Source organism: Arachis duranensis, chromosome 3 (assembly GCF_000817695.3).
Source record: "Arachis duranensis cultivar V14167 chromosome 3, aradu.V14167.gnm2.J7QH, whole genome shotgun sequence".
Classification (NCBI taxonomy): domain Eukaryota; kingdom Viridiplantae; phylum Streptophyta; class Magnoliopsida; order Fabales; family Fabaceae; genus Arachis; species Arachis duranensis.
In genome coordinates this window covers 48,024,289-48,047,458 of record NC_029774.3, presented here as the reverse complement: position 1 = coordinate 48,047,458, position 23,170 = coordinate 48,024,289, and the positions used below count along the sequence as shown (strand labels likewise).

General features: G+C 33.9%; 1 non-coding gene across 1 annotated transcript; it reads right to left on the bottom strand.

The window, feature by feature from the left end:
* Window positions 1-14,088: 14,088 nt before the first annotated feature.
* Window positions 14,089-14,192, bottom strand: LOC127745995 (small nucleolar RNA R71). The gene has a single exon (XR_008007616.1). It is a non-coding gene; the product is annotated as a small nucleolar RNA R71 (small nucleolar RNA).
* Between the last annotated feature and the right edge of the window lie 8,978 nt (window positions 14,193-23,170).

Below are 23,170 nucleotides of genomic sequence, written 5' to 3'. Positions count from 1 at the left end.
AACAATAATGGAATCATAAGAAGAAATATAATAAGAAGAAGAACAACAACAATGATAATGGGATCATAAGAAGAACAACAAAATTCAAAATCTACCACCACCCAAAACTCAGAAAATCAGAACTCAGAAAACTTGAACAATCAAAACTCAGAATCATCAACAAAATTCAAAACTGAAATTCTTCCACTTTCGTTAACAAAACTCATGCAATTACAATAATAAAAAATTTCCAAATTCATCTTCAATTACAAAAACCAAAAATCTATAAATATAATTACCAAAACAAATGACGAGACGAGGTGCGACGTCAAAGAAGAGGTGCGGTGAGATGAGGTGCGACGACAAGGAGGAGGTGTGGCGAGATGAGGGTGATGGCGAGGTGACGATGAAGGCGAAGGCGAGGCGATGACGTCGGCGAGGGAGAGGAGCAGCGACGTCCACCCTCACGGTGAGATCCGGTGGCGAGGACTGAACGATGAGGAGTAGGAGTGACAGTAGCAGCGACGAGGAGCGGCGGTGACGAGGAGCAGTGGCGGTGGCCCTTCCCCTTTCCTTTTCCTTCCCTTGCCTCTCTTCTCCCTAAACCAAAACCCAACCCCCTCCAGCTGATACCCTCCTCCCTTTTCCTTAACTCGTGTTTCTTTTCTCTTTTTTTTTAGTTAAAGGTATTTTTGGAATAAAAATAAAAACTTTGGTAAAAATGACTATTTTAAAATTTAGTTAAACCTTCGGGATAATTTTGTAGCGAAAAAAAAGGCCAAAAACGAAATAAATTTTCAGTCCCTACCTTAAGAACCAAAATCATACTTAACCCTAAATTTTATTTAAAGATCTATTACTGATTAATAAATTACTGTATATATAAGTTAATATTTAAATTTTTAATATTTATTTAAACAGATAAATAAATTAATTTTTTGATCAATTTAAATTATTTTTTTGTTTGTATATTTAAAAATAAGAAATATACTTGTATATATATACATATATACTAAAATAATCACCTTCATGCAGACACCCAAAAAAAAAATCACCTTCATGTATGTGATGTATCGCTATATTATTGTGTTTATTTTTTATCTCCGAATTTAATTATATTCATTCAAAATGAAAGTAGGCGAGTAGGATATTTCGTTATTTATATAATTCGTCCAAGTGGCGAATACTTTTTTCTTTGTTCAAATTGAATAATCGTCGTTGGGTTTGATAAGTTCTTGATATATCAAGGGCTGATTTTTTTTAGCAACGGACAATGTAGTTGTATTAGTTTTGGTTATGGAGAAGTAATCTATTTTAATTTAATATAAAGGTGTATTTTTTAAAATTTAAATTGCTAAATTGGAATTCTAAAATTGTATGAGACAATATTTGAACAAAAATCTAAGATTCAGATATTTAATGATGCAAACTTGAAAAGTAGAGAAAACAAATCGGAGATTTGTGTTGAAATATTTTTTTTACATTTTGAAGGGTCTAATTGGTATATTTAAAAAAATTAATACTAAAATATAAATCTGACCTTATTCGAATTTATATGTTTAAAAAAATTTTAGATACAAAAATAAATTTGACCCTTAGATTTACTGATTTGCATATTTTAAAAAATAATTTATTAAAAGTCATTACAAATTTAAACCTCAAATTTATAATTTTCACAAAAAAAAAACCAAATTTTCACATTATTGAAAAATATTATTAAAAAGACAACACTAAAATTAAGAAACGTGTATCAAGTGGTATGAAAAAGTATTCGAGTACGAAAAAACATTTGTTTTTCATTTAACTAGTGTCACTTAAAAACGTTAGAGCGCACCTGCAATTTTATGTTAGATACGTTTATAAAATATTCAATTCCGTTTAGAAATGAACAATGAGTGCAGTAAATTACAGTTAATTAACAATTTTTTTTAAAAAAATACGAATTTAAATGATCATAAAAAATATTTAAAATTTAATAAAAAATATCTAAAATTTAAAAAAAAATTCTAAACCTTAATAATAACAAATATCTAAAATTACTATAAAATCATTTTAATAATTCATTTTAAATATTTTAAAATAATTTTAAAAATTCTAAAATTTGTTTTAAACATTCAAAATCATCTTAAAAATTTTAAAATTTCTGATAAAAAAATCTAAAATGTAACAAAAAGAAGCATCTATAACCTAACAAAAAAGATATATCTAAAATCATTTTAAAAAATTTTAAAACTTATCAAAACGAGACATCCAAAAAATATGGAAAAAAGAACATCTGCAAACTAATAAAAAAATCATCCAAAATCCAAAACAAAGAAATATCCAAAACTTAGGAGGAAAAAAATATTCAAAATCAATAAAAAAATATTCAAAACCAAAACCAAGAAGAAGAAAAAAAAACCTCCGAAATATAAAAGATCTAGCAAAAAACAAGATAATCAAAAATATTTTAAATTTCTTTAGAGAAATATCAATTCAAATTATCACGAGACACATCCAAAACCTAATAAAAAATATTTAAAATCTAAAAAAAATCTAGACCCAAATAATAATAAACATCCAAATTTATTGTAAAATTATTTTAAAAATTTCAAAAATATTTTACAAATTCTTAATTAAAAAAATATCCAAAACCTAATAAAAATAATTATTTACAAATTTCAAAACTTAATAAAATGAAACATAAAAAAATTGAAAAAAAAATATCCAAAAACTAAGCAAGAAATATCTTAAATTATTAGAAAATCATCCAAATCCCAAAAACAAAAAACATAAAAAATATAAAAAAAACATCCGAAAGTTATGCGAGAAAACATCCAAACAGAAGATGCTACTGCTCAAAGGGTGGTTGACGGGGCAACTCAGTTGCGGTGGTCGGAGATGCTACATGTCGCTTAAAGGCAGCGGTGGCGGTCAGCAAAAGGAGGTTGTGGTGCGGTATTTTTTTGTTCGCGATGGGTGTGTGGATGGCAGAAGAATGTTGTGGTGCGATCTTGCATTTATACAGCAGAGGATAAATTTGACAAAGAAAAAGAAATAGAGAAAAAAAAATCAAAGAAAAAAAGGAAAAAAACAACAACAAAAATTAATGTGTCCAGTATAAATATTAGAGGCCTATGTTTTGAAATTTAAAAATATTTTAAAATTTAAAAAATTAGTTCAAATTGACTACACTTCTAATTAATTCTTTATGTTTTTTTTTTCTAAAAAATTATAAGACAATAAAGTTATTACATACTTATTAATTAATATTTTCTATAATTTAAAATAAGTATTCATTTTTCTAAAAATGTTCTAGAGATAAGTTTTCATTTAGCAAATCAATCCAGCGTTACTATATTTTTTCCGGTGATATTAGTTAGACCCTAAATTGATTGAGGATGATGAGAAATTTTAAAGTAATAAAATAGTTATTAAGATAAGAGAATAATTATTACCATATAAAGGATAATTTTGTGATATAGTTTTTAAATTGTATGACTGCATTACATTTTTATCTTTATCTTTATCATCTTTATTTTTATCTTTTTCTTTATCTTTATAGTAATATAAATGGAGAATTTATATAGTGACATGACGCTCATACGTTAAGTCTTGGAGTTTATTTGCTTGTCATCACTAAAAATTTTTAAAATTGTATTTATAAATTATAAATTATTATGTGCCTAGGTTGTTATTTTCAAATTTTAAACTATTTGTTTAGATTGTTTTACTTAGGTTCTTATTTTTTAAATTTTAAATTATTTTATTTAGGTTGTTTTTTAAATTTTAGATTATTTTACTTAGGTTGTTATTTTTTAAATTTTAACACTATTTTTTAAAAATTTGTTGATTCTTTCTAACACTATTTTTTAAAATTTTGTTGATTTTTTTTTTAAATTTCAACTACATACGTCCTTTTATATATATTTACGTTAATTTAAAATTTTAAAAATTGTTAATATATTTATTTACTTTATCTGTAAATCTCAATTTAAATTTAAATTAAAGTCAATCAAATTTAAAAAATATTAGCTATGAGTCAACTATAAAAGTATAAGTTATGAGATATGTATAGCACCACAATTTAAAGTACATCAATCCCTTTCTTTACATATATCCAAAATTTAAAATTTCTCTATTTATTTCAATGGATGCTATTCACAAAATTACAGAAATCAATCCTAAACCTAGGGATAACATTAGCGGAATTTCAAATGAAGCTGCATTCTTAAAAGTTTATCAAGGCAAAATCATTGAGCAATTAAAAGAATTAGATACGGTAATTTTTTTTTGAAAAAAATTTGAGGAAAAAAAATAATTTAAATTCGTTGCACATAGATTATTTTTGTTTATTCATCTTATTTATTTAGGTATATCTTTTAGATTTAAAAACTCACCAAATTTAGGAGATTTAAATCATTAAGTTTTTTTTTTCAGAATGCTGTTTGTGTTATCTTGACTACTATAAGTCATATTATGGATACTCCAGACGAGTGGTACGGCCAATATCCAAAAACTTTCAAATGTTTAAGTTGTGCCTGTCTCCTTTTATTTATAACTCTAAGTTTATTTATTTATTTTTTAAATTTAAAGTCTAATGACAATCGATTAAATATTGAATAAGTCTATATTTAACTTTTTTTTTATGTTATTTTTTCTTTAATTAAGCAAGTACCGAATAAAGTTTAGTGTCATTGATGACTCCGACTATGCATGTTTCGTAATCTTTGAGAGGAGGCAAAACAAGTTTAAAAAAGAGTTGTATAGAGATACTTGATCCACTCCTATTGGTAAGTTCTAACCAATATTTATTTCTAAAAATATTAGTGAAAAGATTTTTAATGGTAATTTTTATATTATTTATTATTAATATATTATATGAACCTTGCAGAAAGGAGATATATCGGATACACCTACACTTTTGCTCAACCTAATTGATAAGACATTCTTCTTCATCGTTGAAGTTCAAATATCTGATAATCCACATTTTCACCTTCTTATAAAGTTAAGAAGATGACTGATCATTTGGACCTCATAAATAAATTCAAAAAGGCTCACCCTATTCAAATTGTGAGTACAGTTATAAGTGTACTTTCTATTAAAAATTAATTTATTTTTTGCTTCCTTGGTCATTAGTAGTATCTAATTTATAAATAATAATTAATAACTAATTATAATTTTAAGATATTGACTACACCCGTGGTTTGCTTCCAATTTCAAATGCATCCTCAATCATTGAAGGGGAGGAAGTAGAAGGTGCTAAGGTATTTGTTCAAAAAATGACTTTTTGTTTATTTGTTTTTTCAAAGTTAGAGCTTAATTTTATTTAAAAAAAATTATTGAGATAAAATCAACGGTGAGAAGGAAGTCTTCAATTTAACGTAGTATTTTGTGTAGAATTTGTTGCTTGAATTCTCCAATGAAGTTGCGGACAATGATGAATTCGAAGTGTTGAAAAATACTATACACCAGCCAAGCGACTATCTTCGGAGTCGGAAGATTCGGAGGTGGAAAGAGATACCTCAACTTGTAAGAAGATCAATATTGAGAATGAAAATTGAGAATTTGGATGCACATATTTTGGAATCCCTTTTAGAATCTATGTAATAGAATAATGCTAAACATATATTTGTTTTGGTGAAAACATTGTCTTTTCTTGAGTTGTTATTTCTCTTTTGGTTTTTTTCAATTTTTATGTTTGAAATTTTAGAATTTTTTTAAATATAAATTGAAGTTATTTGGTTATTACCTGTGATTTTATTTTCAATTCGATTCACACGATTTATATTTTGTTAATTTCTGATTTAGTATTTAATGTTATAAAGTTATAAATTTCTCATATAAATTATTGTTGATACAATTAAGTTAGTTATTAATTTTTAATGTGTAATTTTTTTAAAAAAAATCTAATTCTAATTTTTAAATAAACTATTATGTTTAAAATTTTAAATTTAAATTCAAATATATTTTTTTTTAATTTTTAAGTAAGCAATTGGGTTTGAGAATATTTTTCAAAAATTTATATAATTTATAAGCAAATATGCTAGTTACAAAAGATTATATTAAAGTAAATAAAATTATCAATGTTATTAAAATGTGATGTTATTTATATTATTTAAAAGAAAATTTTAATTTGACATTCCGCTATACTTAATTGTATTTCTAATGTTGTTCCGATAAAATTGAATTAATTTAGTATTTTAAAAAAATTTAAATATTTTTTTTTAAATTTACGTAATTTATATGGTTATTAATTTTTAGATTGTATTTAATTTTATTTATTTTTATCGACAAATAATAAGATTGACACTATTTATGATGAAACTAAAAAAATTATTTTAAATTAACAAATTTCCACAATTCCTAATGGACAACAAACGATTAACTAAAAAATTTTATTTAAAAATTTATAATCTGTACTAGCTAATTAGGAAACTCTATTTAAAAATTTAAAATTTGAAATTCTAATACTAATTTCTAATTAAATAACTTCTTAATTGTTTTAATTTTTAAATTTAAATTTTTTTATTTGCCATATTTATAAATTTTCTCTTTATTCAATTTACATTGTTATCTTTTAGATTGTCTCTGCAATAAAAGTACTTTCATCTTTTTCTCTCTTTTTAAATATTTTTTTCTAAATTTACATAATTTATAAGGTTATTAATTTTTAGATCGCATTTAATTTTATTTATTTTTATCGACAAATAATAGGATTGATACTATTGATGACGAAACTAATTAAAATCATTTTTAAATTAACAAATTCCTATAATCTTGATGAACAACGAACGTTTAATTAGAAAATTTTATTTAAAATTTCCTACTGAGAAGAAAGGAATCCATATGGATAATAGGAATGTGATTCCATACAATGCATATCTCTTAATGTCTTATCAAGCGCATGTTAATATAGAGTACTGCAACAAGTCAAATGCTATAAAATATTTGTTTAAGTACGTGAATAAAAGTCCAGATATGGTAGCAGTTGGAGTTACAAAGGAAGCTTCCATTGGAGAGGATGCTCAGGTTATTGATGAGATCAAACAATTTTATGATTGCAGATATTTGTTTGCATGTGAGGCTATATGGAGAACTTTAGCTTATGATATTCATTAGAGGTGGCTTTCAGTGATGATATTAACCTTTCATTTGTCTGGAGAGCAAAATATCATCTTTAAAGATGATGACAACCTTGAAGAAATCGTGGAAGAGGAGGAAGGAAAATGTACGATATTCTTAGCATGGATGGAGGCCAATAAAAAATTTGAAGCAGGTCAAACTTTAACGTATGCTAATTAACCCATAAATAAGAATTTATTCTAGAAAGCTAAAAATGTGATTTTTATGGCTTAATATGATAGAGGAGATTGAGACGAGAATTTTGTTACCAATTTTGTAGAAATCGGATCAAGATTGGACCGAACGGGTCAAATTGGGCCAATCGGACCCAAAGTGGGCCCTTGGCCCAACATAACTAAACCCTAAAACACTCATTTCAGCACTCTCTCTCCTCACTTATCACTCAAACATGCTGAAAGGGGGAAGAATGGGGGAAGAACACTCTCTCAAACTTCTATCTCCCATTTGATCTTCAAACCACCATAACTTTTGATCTAGAGCTCCGATTACCGCACCATTTGCGGTCACGCATTCACTGTAGAGATCTCTACAAAACCCATACAATCAATCTTGAGGTAAGCCACAGTTTGCTCTTCGAATTTCCAGCTTTGATTTCGAGTTTCATGAGCAAAAATATTGAGATTTTTAGCTCCCTTGTGTTATAGGATCACATTAGCTTGAAGGAAAGGCTTGTTCTTACTTCTTTGGTCCTTAGATAAGGTGAGATATCTCAAACCCTAGTGAGAATGTTGAATTTGTGGTTTTGGGTATTGAGTTCTTGTGTTTTGGTATGATATTGTGGCTTAGGCATTTTATATATGTGTATTGGAGCTTGATTGGTGATTTTGGAAAGCTTGGAAGAGGATTTTGTATGCAAAAATCTGTTCTTGGAGGTGTTGAGACCTTGAGGAAAAGTGGTTTGGAAGTGCTCCGGTTGAGCTTGGGAAATCAGCTAAGGTATGGTCTCGGTTTCTCGTATCTAATATGTAATGTGGTGGGAAATACTTAGGCTAGAGGCCCTAGGATAGGCATTAAATTGTTGATGTTGTTGAATGGTTGAGATATATGATGTGGTCATATATGTGATTATGATTATTGATGCTTTGATGGTATGATGTATGATAAATATGCATGTTGCGATATATGCTTGATGATTGGTTGAGGTTGAATTGTGGGTGAGACCATGTTGATGGTGAGTATGTTATTGGTTATGTGCAATGATGGTTAATTAGAAATAGTGTTGTTGAAAATTGGCATGAGAAAGAGTATATGATATGTGAATGTGTTTGAGTTTGAGCTACTTGGGTGAAGTGGGTTAAAATGATGGGATGGTATTTTTGTGAATTGTGGTGGGGTGTTAATGTGTGAGTTGAGGAGGCTTGATGTTATTTTTGGTATATTTTGATTAATTTCAAAAAGGGATGAAATTGGCATGTTTTGGTTGATTTTGAAAAGGGTTGAAAATGGCTTGTTTTGAAAATGGCATTTGTGGTTTTGTATGAAAATATGGTTTTTAGGCATATTTTGATGGGACATAACTTAGACTCCGGATCCCCGTTTTGTGCCAAATTTGTTTAGCAATGAAATTGGATCTGGGATATCCATGCCGTTTGAAGAACGGGTGAAAAACGATTTAAAATGAGGAAGTTATGTCCGTCGGAAAATTGGGGGTTGAATCTGTGAATTCTATAGCTTTTAACTTAGAAATATTTTTAGCAAAATGACCCTCCACGCGTAGGTATAGTTGGCGCGTACGCGTCGTTCTTCAAGAAGACAGCATCCACACGTGCACGAGGTGTGCACGGGCGTGTCGATGCGTTGCACCTAATGCCCAGCCATTCTTCCCGAGAGTTGTGCCAATTTTGTGCGTGGGGGCACAAAAGCACCCACGCATACACATAACTGGCGGGCACGCGTCGATTGGATGTTTTTCGATCCACTAATCCGTGTGAATGTCGCATATGTGTCGATGAACTGAAGGCCATCCACGCGTGCGCGTGAAGGACGCGTGCGGGTGGTCCTGTTGTCATCCCAAAGTTGATTTTTGTGTTTTAAAAGCCAAATTTCATACTTCTAGGCCTCCGATCTCACCACTTGTGTTTTAAATAATTATGATATGCCTAGCAATGAGAAAAGGAGCTAGGAGATGTGGTAACTTGCGAGGGAAGCAAGGGAAAAATAGATGATCAATGAGGATCAAAGATGATTATATGAGATGCGGAGGATGGCGGTGGAAGTGCTGTATGTGTCATGAGCCGATGGGCTAAATTGTTTATGAATTGGCTGGTTATGGATTTAACCGTGAGCCGGAAGGCGGGATTATTTCCGTATTACAGCGGAGCCATGATTATGGCTAAGTATAAATGTATATATGTTGTTGAATGAATTGTCAATGTTTGCACTTCCACCATTGGAGACACGAGTTTTCCTGGGAGAAAGCAGTGACTAGCCACCACATGCTCCAGGGGGAGACACGTGACTCTGTTGATCCTATGTCGTAAGGGTGGCCGGACACTGTGAAAGACCCGGATGAGCTCGCCCCCGTAAATATACACCAGTGAGGGTGTTGGATATGGATCATGATTATGATCACGATTATGTTGAGTATAACTCAAGTTGGGGATGCACGACAGAGGGATAGTCCAATGGTTAGCTACAAGGACTTGTCGGGTTGGCTATATAACCGACAGATGATATCATCAGCCATTAGGGACAGGCATTCATGATATGCATACTATGTGAATTGTTTGAGATTGCCTATTTGACTGCATATTACTAGCTGATCGTCTAAATGCCTTATTTGTTCCTATTTGTATATCTCTTGTCTGATATAATTGTGTTTGCCATTTTTATACTCCTGTTGGTGGTTGGGAGGTCTGAAGGAATTGGAAAGGGAAGTATTAGTTAGACTGAAGGTTAGCTTGTTTATAAGCTTTGATTTTATCGGGAGGAAGTTCTAGGATTGCCTTTAGCTTTCCTCTAATATCACATGTTATATATGTGGGAACTATTACCATGCTGGGAACCTCTGGTTCTCACCCATGCGGATTTTGTGGTTTTCAGATGTAGGACATGAGGTTTCTCGCTGAGGCATGCTGGAGACTTCCGGATTAGCGAAGATCCTTTGTTCTTGGGACTCTATTTTGGTTTATATGTCTTGCTTAGATACTTTTATCTCCACTAGATAATACAAACTGTGATGACTCATCTTATAGGAAATTTTGGAGAATAGATTTTCTGTATTTGTGTCCCTTTGGGGTTTCCTTATTTTATTTATATGTATATATTTCTATGCTCGGACCGGTTATCTCCGCAACCGGATCTTGAGTTTTGATATTTGATGAGCGGATAATTTATACGCTTTTTGGCATTGTTTTTACATAGTTTTTAATATGTTTTTGTTACTTTTTAGTATATTTTTATTAGTTTTTATGCAAAAATCACATTTTTGGACTTTATTATGAGTTTGTGTGTTTTTCTGTGATTTCAGGTATTTTCTGGCTAAAATTGTGGGACCTGAGCAAAAATCTGATTCAGAGGTTGAGAAAGGACTAAAGATGCTGTTGGATTCTGACCTCCCTGCACTTGAAGTGGATTTTCTGGAGCTATAGAAGCCCAAATGGCACGCTCTCAATTGCGTTGGAAAGTAGACATCTTGCACTTTCCAGTAATATATAATAGTTCATACTTTGCTCGAGATTTGATGGCCCAAACTGACATCCAAATGCCTACTAGAGACCCTTTTCTGCCGTAAAACGCCAGAACTGGCACCAAAGCTGGAGTTAAATGTCCAAACTGGCACCAAAACTGGTGTTTAAACTCCAAGAAGAGTCTATGCACGTGAAAGCTTCAATGCTCAGCCCAAACACACACCAAGTGGGCCCCAGAAGTGGATTTCTGCACTATCTACACTTAGTTACTCATTTTCTGTAAACCTAGTTTACTAGTTTAGTATAAATAGCACTTTTTACTATTGTATTCATATCTTAGATCATTTTTGAGACTACCTTTGGATCAATTTTGATCTCTTGATCACATTTTGGGGGCTGGCCATTCGGCCATGCCTGGACCTTCATCACTTATGTATTTTCAACGGTGGAGTTTCTACACCTCATAGATTAATGTGTGGAGCTCTGCTGTTCCTCATGAATTAATGCAAAGCACTATTATTTTTCTACTCAATTCACGCTTATTCTTGTTCTAAGATATTTACTCGTACTTCAACCTGATGGATGTGATGATCCGTGAAACTCATCATCATCCACCCTTATGAACGCATGCCTGACAACCACTTCCATTCTATCTGTGAGAGCTTGAGTGTGTATCTCTTGGCCTCCTAGTTCACGACGCATGGTTGCCTCTCCTGACAACAGAGCCTTCCATTCTGTGAGATCAGAGTCCTCGTGGTTTAAGCATGAATCAATTGGCAGCATTCTTGAGATCCGGAATGTCTAAACCTTGTCTGTGGTATTCCGAGTAAGACCTAGGATGGGATGACTGTGATGAGCTTCAAACTCGCGACTGTTGGGCACAGTGACAGTGTGCAAAAGGATCAATAGATCTTATTCTGACACGATCGAGAACCGACAGCTGATTAGCCATGCGGGAAATTGTAGCGGATATGTTTTCACTGAGAGGACGGATGGTAGCCATTGACAACAGTGATCCACCAACATACAGCTTGCCATGGAAGGGAGTACGCATGATTGGATGAGGATAATAGGAAAGCAGAGGCTCAGAGGGAACAAAGCATCTCCATACGCTTATCTGAAATTCCCACCAATGAATTGCATGAGTATCTCTATCCTATTTTATGTTTTATTTATCTTTTAATTATCAAAATCTCATAACCATATGAATCCGCCTGACTGAGATTTACAAGATGACCATAGCTTGCTTCAAGCCGACAATCTCCGTGGGATCGACCCTTACTCACGTAAGGTATTACTTGGAGGACCCAGTTTACTTGCTGGTCAGCTGCGCGGAGTTGTGAGAAGAGTGTGAACTCACGATTTCATGTACCAAGTTTTTGGTGCCGTTGCCGGGGATTGTTCGAGTTTGGACAACTGACGATTCATCTTGTTGCTCAGATTAGGTAATTTTCTTCTTGTTTCAACCTTTATTTTATTTTCAAAAATCTTTCAAAAAAAAATTTTTTTTCTCTTCTTTTTCGTTTTTCCAAAAAAAAAATTTCGAAAAATTACAAAAATTTTAATAAAATCATAAAATCAAAAATATTTTGTGTTTCTTGTTTGAGTCTAGAGTCAAATTTTAAGTTTGGTGTCAATTGCATGTTTTTATTTCTCTAGCATTTTTCAAAAACTCATGCATTGTGTTATTCTTGATCTTCAAGTTGTTCTTGATGATTGTCTTTGTTTAATCTTATAATTTTCTTGTTTTGTGTCTTTTCTTGTTTTTCATATGCATTTTCGAATTTTTAGAGTCAAAAGTTTAAAAATTTTTAAGTTTGGTGTCTTGCATGTGTTTCTTTTCTTAAAATTTTTTCAAAAATATGTTCTTGATGTTCATCATGATCTTCAAAGTGTTCTTGGTGTTCATCTTGACATTCAAAGTGTTCTTGCATGCATCATTGGTTTTGATCCAAAATTTTTATGTCTTGTGTCATTTTTGTGTTTTTCTCTCTCCTCATTAATGCAAAAAATAAAAAAATCTTTTCCCTATTTCACTCATAAATTTCGAAATTTTGGGTTGACTTAGTTAAAAAATTTTAAAATTTAGTTGTTTTTTGTTAGTCAAGTCAAAATCTTTATTTAAAAATTCTATCTTTTCAAATCTTTTTTAAAAAATCAAATCTTTTTCATTTTTTTCTTCTTAATATTTTCAAAAATTTTAAAAATTGATTTTCAAAATATTTTTATTTCATATTTTCGAAAACCTTGCTAACAATTAAGGATTTGATTAAAAAAATTTTAAGTTTGTTACTTTCTTGTTAAGAAAGGTTCAATCTTTAAATTTTAGAATCATATTTTTTAGTTTCTTGTTAGTCAAGTCATCAACTTTAATTTTCAAAATCAAATCTTTTTAAATTTCTTTTTCAAATCTTTTTCAAAATAGATTTCAATCATATCTTTTTCAAAACTTAATTTCAAAATATTTTTCTAACTTCTTATCTTTTCAAATCTTTTTCAATTAACTACTTTTCTCTCTCTAATTTTCGAAAACTACTAACCACTTTTTCAAAAATCTTTTTAATTAACTAATTGTTTTAAACTCTAATTTTATTTCTTCTAATATTTTCGAATTTCTCTTCTCTCTCATCTTTTTCTATTATTTACTACAACTTCTCTCCTTCTTAAAATTCGAACCCTCTCTCCCTCTCTATGTTCGAATTCTCTTTATTTTCTCTCTACCTCATTCTTCTCTTCTTTTCTTCTTCTACTCACATAAAAGAATCTCTATACTGTGACATAGAGGATTCCTCTTCTTTTCTATTCTCTTATTTTTCACATGAGCAGGAACAAGGATAAACATATTCTTGTTGAAGCCGATCCTGAACTTGAAAAGACTCTGAAGAGGAAGCTAAGAGAAACTAAAGCACAACTCTCTAGAGAGGACCTGACAGAAATTTTCGAAAAAAAAGAAGACATGGCAGCCAAAAATAATAACAACAATGCAAGGAAGATGCTTGGTGACTATGCTGCACCAACTTCCAACTTCTATGGAAGAAGCATCTCAATTCCTGCCATTGGAGCAAACAACTTTGAGCTTAAGCCTCAATTAGTTTCTCTAATGCAGCAGAACTGCAAGTTTTATGGACTTCCATCAGAAGATCCTCATAAGTTCTTATCTGAATTCTTGCAGATCTGTGATACTGTTAAGATCAATGGGGTTGATCCCGAGGTCTACAGACTTATGCTTTTTCCTTTTGCTGTGAGAGACAGAGCTAGGACATGGTTAAACTCACAACCTAGAGAAAGCCTGGACTCTTGGGACAAGTTGGTCAATGCTTTCTTAACCAAATTCTTTCCACCTCAAAAGATGAGTAAGCTCAGAGTGGATATCCAAACCTTCAGACAGAAGGAAGGTGAATCCCTCTATGAAGCTTGGAAAAGATACAAGTAATTAACCAAAAGGTGTCCTTCTGACATGTTTCCAGAATGGAGCATCATATGTATATTCTATAATGGTCTGTCTGAGTTATCCAAGATGTCATTGGACCACTCTGCTGGTGGATCTCTTCATCTAAAAATGCCTTCAGAAGCCCAGGAACTCATTGAAATGGTTGTAAATAACCAGTTCATGTACACTTCTAAGAGAAATCCTGTGAATAATGGGGTGACTCAGAAGAAAGGAGTTCTTGAGATCGATACTCTGAATGCCATATTGGCTCAGAACAAAATATTGACTCAACAAGTCAATATGATTTCTCAGAGTCTGACTGGATTGCAGGCTAAAGATGCCTCCTCTGAAGGAGAAGCTTATGACCCTGAGAATCCTGCAATGGAAGAGGTGAATTACATGGGAGAACCCTATGGAAACACCTATAATTCTTCATGGAGGAATCACCTGAATTTCTCATGGAAGGATCAACAGAAGCCTCAACAAGGCTTCAATAACAATAATGGTGGGAGAAACAGGTTTGGCAATAGCAAGCCTTTCCCATCATCTTCTCAGTAACAGACAGAGAATTCTGAGCAGAGCCTCTCTAGCTTAGCAAACATAGTCTCTGATCTATCCTAGACCACCCTCAGTTTCATGATTGAGGCATGGTCCTCCATAAGAAATTTGGGTCAGCTGAGTAAAAAAATTACTGAAACTCCTCCTAGTACTCTCCTAAGCAATACAGAAGTGAATCCAAAAAGTGAGTGCAAGGCCATTAATACAACCAAAATGGCCAAACCTATAGAAGAGGAGGAGGACGTGATTCACAGAAAGGAAAACCTCATGGGACGTCCACTGGACTACAAGGAGTCCCCTATTGAGGAACCATAGGAATCTAAGGCTCATCTAGAGACCATAGAGATCCCACTGAACTTACTATTACCATTCATGAGCTTTGAGGAATATTCTTTATCTGAAGAGGACAAAAATGTTACTGAAGAGCAAGTTGCTCAATATCTAGGAGCAGTCAAGAAGCTGAATGCCAAATTATTTGGTAATGAGACTAGGGAGGATGAACCTCCATTGTTCATCAATGAACTAAGTGCATTGGTTCAGCTGAAGTTATCTCAAAAGAAAGAGGATCCTGGAAGGTTCTTGATACCTTGCACCATAGGCACCATGACCTTTGAAAAGGCTCTGTGTGACCTAGGATCAAATATCAACCTCATGCCACTCTCTGTAATGGAGAAACTAGGGATCTTTGAGGTACAAGTTGCAAGAATCTCACTAGAGATGGCAGACAAATCAAAGAAACAGGCTTATGGACTTGTAGAGGATGTCTTGGTAAAGGTTGAAGACCTTTACATCCCTGCTGATTTCATAATCCTAGACACTGAGAAAGATGAGGATGAATCCATCATCCTTGAAAGACCCTTTCTAGCCACAGCAAAGGCTGTGATTGATGTGGACAGAGGAGAGCTAGTCATTCAAGTGAATGAGGACTACCTTGTGTTTAAGGCACAATGATCTTCTTCTGTAAACATAGGGAAGAAGCATGAAAAGCTTCATTCAATTCTCTCCATGCAGAGTCAAGCAAAGCCCACACGTTCAAACTCTAAGTTTGGTGTTGGGAGGCCACAATCATGCTCTGAGCACCTGTGAAGCTCCGTAAGAGCTTCCTGTCAAACTATTGACATTAAAGAAGCGCTTATTGGGAGGCAACCCAATTTTATTTATCTATATTATTTACTCTTTCATTTTATTTTTCATTGTTATTTTATGTTTTCTTTAGGATGATGATCATGTGGAGTCACAAAAAAATTGCAAAAATTAAAGCAAAATAAAAAATAGCATAAAAATAGCACACCCTAGAGGAAGATCTTACTGGCATTTAAACGCCAGTAAGGATACCAAAATGGGCGTTTAACGCCCAGCCTGGTACCATTCTGGGTGTTTAAACGCCAGAAATGGGCAGCAGTCTGGTGTTTAAACGCCAGAACTGGCAGACAAATTAGCGTTTAAACGCCAGTAAAGATATAAAAATGGGCGTTTAAACGCCCAGTCTAACGCCAGAAAAGGGTAGCAGACTGGCATTTAAATGCCAGAAATGGGCATCAGTCTGGCGTTTAAACACCAGAACTGGCAGGCAAAATGGTGTTTAAACGCCAGTAAAGGTATAAAAATGGGCGTTTAAACGCCCAGTCTAGCACCTTTCTAGGCGTTTAAACGCCAGAAAAGGGCAGCAGATTGGCGTTTAACGCCAGAAAAGGGCAGCAAACTGGTGTTTAAAAGCAAAAAAAGGGCATCAGCCCAGCGTTTAAATGCCAGGAATGGCACATAGAGGTCGTTTAACGCCAGAAAGGTGCAGGGATAAAAAATTCTTGACACCTCAGGATCTGTGGACCCCACAGGATCCCCATCTACCCCAACCCACTCTCTCTCCTCTTCACACTTCTCCATAACACTCTACCCAAAATACCACTCACCTATCAAATCTTACCCTCTTCCCCATATTCCCTTCACCACTCACATCCATTCCCTAATTCCCATAAACCCATCATACAACCCACCACCCCCACCCACTCAAATTCAAACAAATTCCCTCCCAAATCCACCCCTTCTCACACGAACCAACTCCCTCTCTTACCCTATAAATACCCATCCTTACTCCTTCATTTTCACACATCATATACACTCAAAACCCCCCTTAGCCGAACCCTCTCAAGCCTCCATCTCCCACTTTTCTTCTTCTTATACTCTCTTCTTTCTTCTTTTACTCGAGGACGAGCAAACCTCTTAAGTTTGGTGTGGAAAAGCCTTGCTTTTTAATTTTCCATAACCATTAATGGCCCCTAAGACCGGAGAAACCTCAAGGAAGAGGAAAGGGAAGGCAATTGCTTCCACCTCTGAGTCATGGAAGATGGAGAGGTTCATCTCAAAGGTCCATCAAGACCACTTCTATGAAGTAATGGCCAAGAAGAAGGTGATCCCCGAGGTCCCCTTCAAGCTCAAAAGGAGCGAATATCTAGAGATCCGACATGAGATTAGGAGAAGAGGATAGGAAGCTCTCACCAATCCCATTCAACAAGTTGGAATCTTAATGGTTCAAGAGTTCTATGCTCATGCATGGATCACAAAGAACCATGATCAAAGTATGAATCCGAACCTAAAGAATTGGCTCACAATGGTTCGGGGGAAATACTTAGATTTCAGTCCGGAAAATGTAAGGTTGGCATTTAACTTGCCAATGATGCAAGGAGATACACGTCCCTAGACTAGAAGGGTCAACTTTGATCAAAGGTTGAACCAAGTCCTCAGAGACATATGTGTAGAAGGAGCTCAATGGAAGAAAGACTCCAAAGGTAAGCTATTTCAACTAAGAAGGCTTGACCTTAAGCCTGTGGCTAGAGGATGGTTGGAGTTCATCCAACGCTCTATCATTCTTACTAGCAACCGATCCGAAGTAACTGTGGATCGGGCTATCATGATCCATAGCATCATGATTGGAGAGGAAGTGGAAGTTCATGAGATCATACCTCTAGAACTATACAAGGTTGCTGACAAACCTTCCACTTTAGCAAGGTTAGCCTTCCCTCATCTCATCTGTTACCTATGCAGTTTAGCTGGAATTGTCATAGAGGAAGACATCTTCATTGAAGAGGACAAGCCCATCACTAGAAAGAGGATAGATGGAGCAAACAAGAGAGCCCACTCATGGACCTCAACAAACGCATGAGGAAGTCCCTTATCAAGAAATCCCTGAGATACCTCAAGGGATGCATTTTCCTTCACACAACTATTGGAAACAACTCAACACTTCTCTAGGAGATTTGAGTTCCAATATGGAGCAACTAAGGATGGAGCACCAAGAGCATTCCATCATCCTCCATGAAATTAGAGAAAACCAAAGAGCCATGAGGAAGGAGCAACAAAGGCTAGGAAGAGACATTGAGGAGCTTAAGCACTCCATAAGATCTTCAAGAGGAAGAACTAGCCGCCATCACTAAGGTGGACCCGTTCTTTAATTTCCTTGTTCTTATTTTTCTGTTTTTCGATTTTTATGCTTTATGTTTGTCTATGTTTGTGTCTTTATTACATGATCATTAGTGTCTAGTGTCTATGCCTTAAAGCTATGAATAATTCCATGAATCCTTCACCTTTCTTAAATGAAAAATGTTCCTAATTACAAAAGAACAAGAAGTACATGAATTTCAAATTTTATCTTGAAATTAGTTTAATTATTTTGATGTGGTGGCAATTCTTTTTGTTTTCTGAATGAATGCTTGAACATTGCATATTTTTTATAGTGAAGTTTATGAGTGTTAACATTGTTGGCTCTTGAAAGAATGATGAACAAAGAGAAATGTTATTGATAATCTGAAAAATCATAAAATTGATTCTTGAAGCAAGAAAAAGCAGTGAAAAACACAAGCTTGCGAGAAAAAATAAATAAATAAATAAATAGGTGAAAATTAAAAGAAAGAAAAAGAAAAAGAAAAAGCAAGCAGAAAAAGCCAATAGCCCTTTAAACCAAAAGGCAAGGGTAAAAAGGATCCAAGGCTTTGAGTATTAATGGATAGGAGGGCCGAAAGGAATAAAATCCTGACCTAAGCGGCTAAATCAAGCTGTCCCTAACCATGTGCTTGTGTCATGAAGGTCCAAGTGAAAAGCTTGCGACTGAGTGGTTAAAGTCGTGATCCAAAGCAAAAGAGTGTGCTTAAGAACTCTGGACACCTCTAACTGGGGACTCTAGCAAAGCTAAGTCACAATCTGAAAAGGTTCACCCAGTTATGTGTCTGTGGCATTTATGTATCCGGTGGTAATATTGGAAAACAAGATGCTTAGGGTCACGGCGAAGACTCATAAAGTAGCTGTGTTCAAAAATCAAGATACTGAAGTAGGAGAATCAATAACACTATCTAAATTATGAGTTCCTAATGGATGTCAATCATTCTAAACTTCTAAGGATAAAGTGAGATGCCAAAACTGTTCAGAAGCAAAAAGCTACTAGCCCCGCTCATCTAATTGGGACTAAGTTTCATTGATATTTTGAGATTTATTGTATATTCTCTTCTTTTTATCCTATTTTGTTTTCAATTGATTGGGGACAAGCAACAATTTAAGTTTGGTATTGTGATGAGTGGATAATTTATACGCTTTTTGGCATTGTTTTTACATAGTTTTTAATATTTTTTAGTTACTTTTTAGTATATTTTTATTAGTTTTTATGCAAAAATCACATTTCTGGACTTTACTATGAGTTTGTGTGTTTTTCTGTGATTTCAGGTATTTTCTGGTTGAAATTGAGGGACCTGAGCAAAAATCTGATTCAGAGGCTGAGAAACGATTCAAGATGCTGTTGGATTCTGATCTCTCTGCCCTCGAAGTGGATTTTCTGGAGCTACAGAAGCCCAAATGGCACGCTCTCAATTCTGTTGGAAAGTATACATCTTGGGCTTTCCAGAAATGTATAATAGTCCATACTTTGCCTGAGATTTGATGGCCCAAACTGGCGTCCAAATGCCCACCAGAGACCATTTTCTGGCGTAAAACGCCAGAACTGGCACCAAAGCTGGAGTTAAACGCCCAAACTGGCACCAAAACTGGCGTTTAAACTCCAAGAAGAGCCTATTCACATGAAAGCTTCAATGCTCAGCCCAAACACACACCAAGTGGGCCCTGAAAGTGGATTTCTGCACTATCTACATTTAGTTACTCATTTTCTGTAAACCTAGTTTACTAGTTTAGTATAAATAGCATTTTTTACTATTGTATTCATCTCTTTAGATCATTTTTGTGACTTCCTTTGGACCACTTTTGATCTCTTGATCACGTTTTGGGGGCTGGCCATTCGGCCATGCCTGGACCTTCATCACTTATGTATTTTCAACGGTGGAGTTTCTACACCTCATAGATTAATGTGTGGAGCTCTGCTGTTCCTCATGAATTAATGCAAAGCACTATTATTTTTCTACTCAATTCACGCTTATTCTTGTTCTAAGATATTCACTCGTACTTCAACTTGATGGATGTGATGATCCGTGACACTCATCATCATCCTCCCTTATGAACGCGTGCCTGACAACCACTTTCGTTCTATCTGTGAGAGCTTGAGTGTGTATATCTTGGCCTCCTAGTTCACGACACATGGTTGCCTCTCCTGACATCAGAGCCTTCCATTCCGTGAGATCAGAGTCCTTGTGGTAAAAGCTAGAATCAATTGGTAGTATTCTTGGGATTCGGAAAGTCTAAACCTTGTCTGTGATATTCCGAGTAGGATCTGGGATGGGATGACTGCGATGAGCTTCAAACTCGCGACTGTTGGGCACAGTGACAGTGTGCAAAAGGATCAATAGATCTTATTCCGACACGATCGAGAACTGATAGCTGATTAGCCATACGGGAAACCGTAGCGGATATGTTTTCACTAAGAGGACGGATGGTAGCCATTGACAACAGTGATCCACCAACATACAGCTTGCCATGGAAGGGAGTACACATGATTGGATGAGGATAATAGGAAAGCAGAGGCTCAGAGGGAACAAAGCATCTCTATACGCTTATCTGAAATTCCCACCAATGAATTGCATAAGTATCTCTATCCTATTTTATGTTTTATTTCTCTTTTAATTATCAAAACCTCATAACCATCTGAATATGCCTTACTGAGATTTACAAGATGACCATATCTTGCTTCAAGCCGACAATCTCTCTGGGATCGACCTTTACTCACGTATGGTATTACTTGGATGACCCAGTGCACTTGCTGGTCAGCTGCGTAGAGTTGAGAAGAGTGTGAACTCACGATTTTGTGTACCAATATTCCTGTTTTTGACATTCTTGTGTACATATATAATCTCATGTTAGTTTATCCTTGTTCGTTATGTTATCGATCGGAGTGTTGCATTTTCGAGTTACGATTTTTGTTTTATCCCTTTTTCTTCAAAGGCTCCTAGTTATAATCATTTTTCACAATACTATTCGTACTAAATTTTTATTTTAGAGGTTGTAATACCTTTCCATCACTGAATTATGACTTAATCATAAGACTCTATATGGTAGGATGTTACAGTTTTTACTTCGTTTATGGGTATGGTGGGTGTGGTAAGATGATGCGTGAGCATCTTTCCTACCTTTTCCTAGTGAATTTGAATTTAATTTGTGAGTTTAATCAAGAATTAATTATCTTTTAGCAACTATGGATGCTACTTTTAGTCTCGTGCAATTTTGTTTATTTTAGGTAGCATTCAGATGGATTTGATAGAGTTTCTGCAGAAAAAGAGAAGAAGGCGAATAATGCTGTCAACCCTGACCTTTCTGCACTCAAACCTGAATAACTCAAGCTACAGAGGTCCAATTGACGTGATTCTAGCGGCGTTGGAAAGATAACTTCTAGAGCTTTCCAACGACAATTAATAGTCCATACTTCTTCTCCATCAATTCGGCCAAGGCTGCACCTAACTTAAGATTTCTCAAGTTAGGCGTGGATTATTAAGGAATCAAGTGGTCCCCAACTCTCCAAGAAGCAAGCACACAATCTCCTATTAATTCTGATTTAAATTTTATTTTATTTAAAAATAGGAAAAGATATTATTTAGTTTTAGGAAATATATTTTACATTAATTAGTATTAGATATAAATGGGAAAAGAACCTCACCTCTTCTCTTCTACCTCATTCCGCAATTTACAGTTTTTACCTGAATCCTTATTTTCTCTTTGAACCATGAGCAACTAAACCTCCACTGTTAAGGTTAGGAGCTCTGTCTATTGTATGGATTGATGCTATTATTTTTCTATTTTAATTCATGTACTGATTTATAATTCAAGAATTGTTTTCGTTCGTTATCTTATGAATTTGGGTGGAACAGAAGTATGACCCTTATTCTAATTGAGTTCTTGTATAACTTGGAAAAGCTCTTTACTTGAACAACAGCTTGAAACCATATTCTCTTAAATTTCTAATTATCTGGACTTAATGGGATACGTGACATATAATCCTCTTATATTTGAATTTACTATTTAATGCTTTTGAACTCTCAAACATCATTTTCTGTTTGTCTGACTAAGCCAATCACTCAATCATTGTTGCTTGATCCATTAATCCTCGTGGGATAGTCCCTCACTCACCTGAGGTATTACTTGGTACGACCCGGTGCACTTGCCAGTTAGTTTGTGGTTATAAATTTCGCACTAAGTTTTTGGTACCGTTGACGGGGATTGACTGTGATTGACAGCTACTGGTTGTTTGATTTCTTAGATTAGGCGTTTTTGCTTTAATTTCATTTAACTTATTTTTAAAAATTAAAAAAAATTGATTTATTTAAATTTTTTTCTCTTAATTTTCGAAATTAAGTATGGTGTTGCCTCAGTTATTTAATTACTTAGATTAGATAATTTTTTTTCAATTAATTTTCTTCTATTAATAAATTCTATTTTTATTTTTATTTTTTTCTATTATTTTCTTTTTGTTTTTTGCTTGTCATCTAGTTCCGTTTCCCCTCTTTTCCCTGCGTCCCTTTTTTTTCTTATTACCTTATCATTTAGTTCAATTTTAATTTGTCTAAAAAAAACTTTTGTTCCTTTTTTTTATATTATTTATTTTTCTTATTTTATTTTTGTTTTTTGGTATTTTGTGCTAAGGAAAATTAATAGAGAGAGACCACATGGGTTACTACTCACACCCAGGGAGTGATTCTTATTATTATGGATGGAGGAACTATCCAAATTTTGGTTGGCAAAGTCAAAACCAAAGAAATTTCAGTGCTCCATGTTTCAACTATCAAGAACCACCATCTCCATATTCATACCAAGAGCCACCATCTCCCTATTCATACCAAGAACCACCACCTCTCTATCCATATCAAGAACCATCATTTTTCTACCCATATCATCAAGAGCCACCATCTTTCTATTCATACCAAGAACCATCCTCTTTTTACTCTTACCAAGAACTATCATCTCCTTCTTATTCAAATCAAGAACCATCATCTATTGAGCTTCTCATGAAAGAATTCATACATGATAT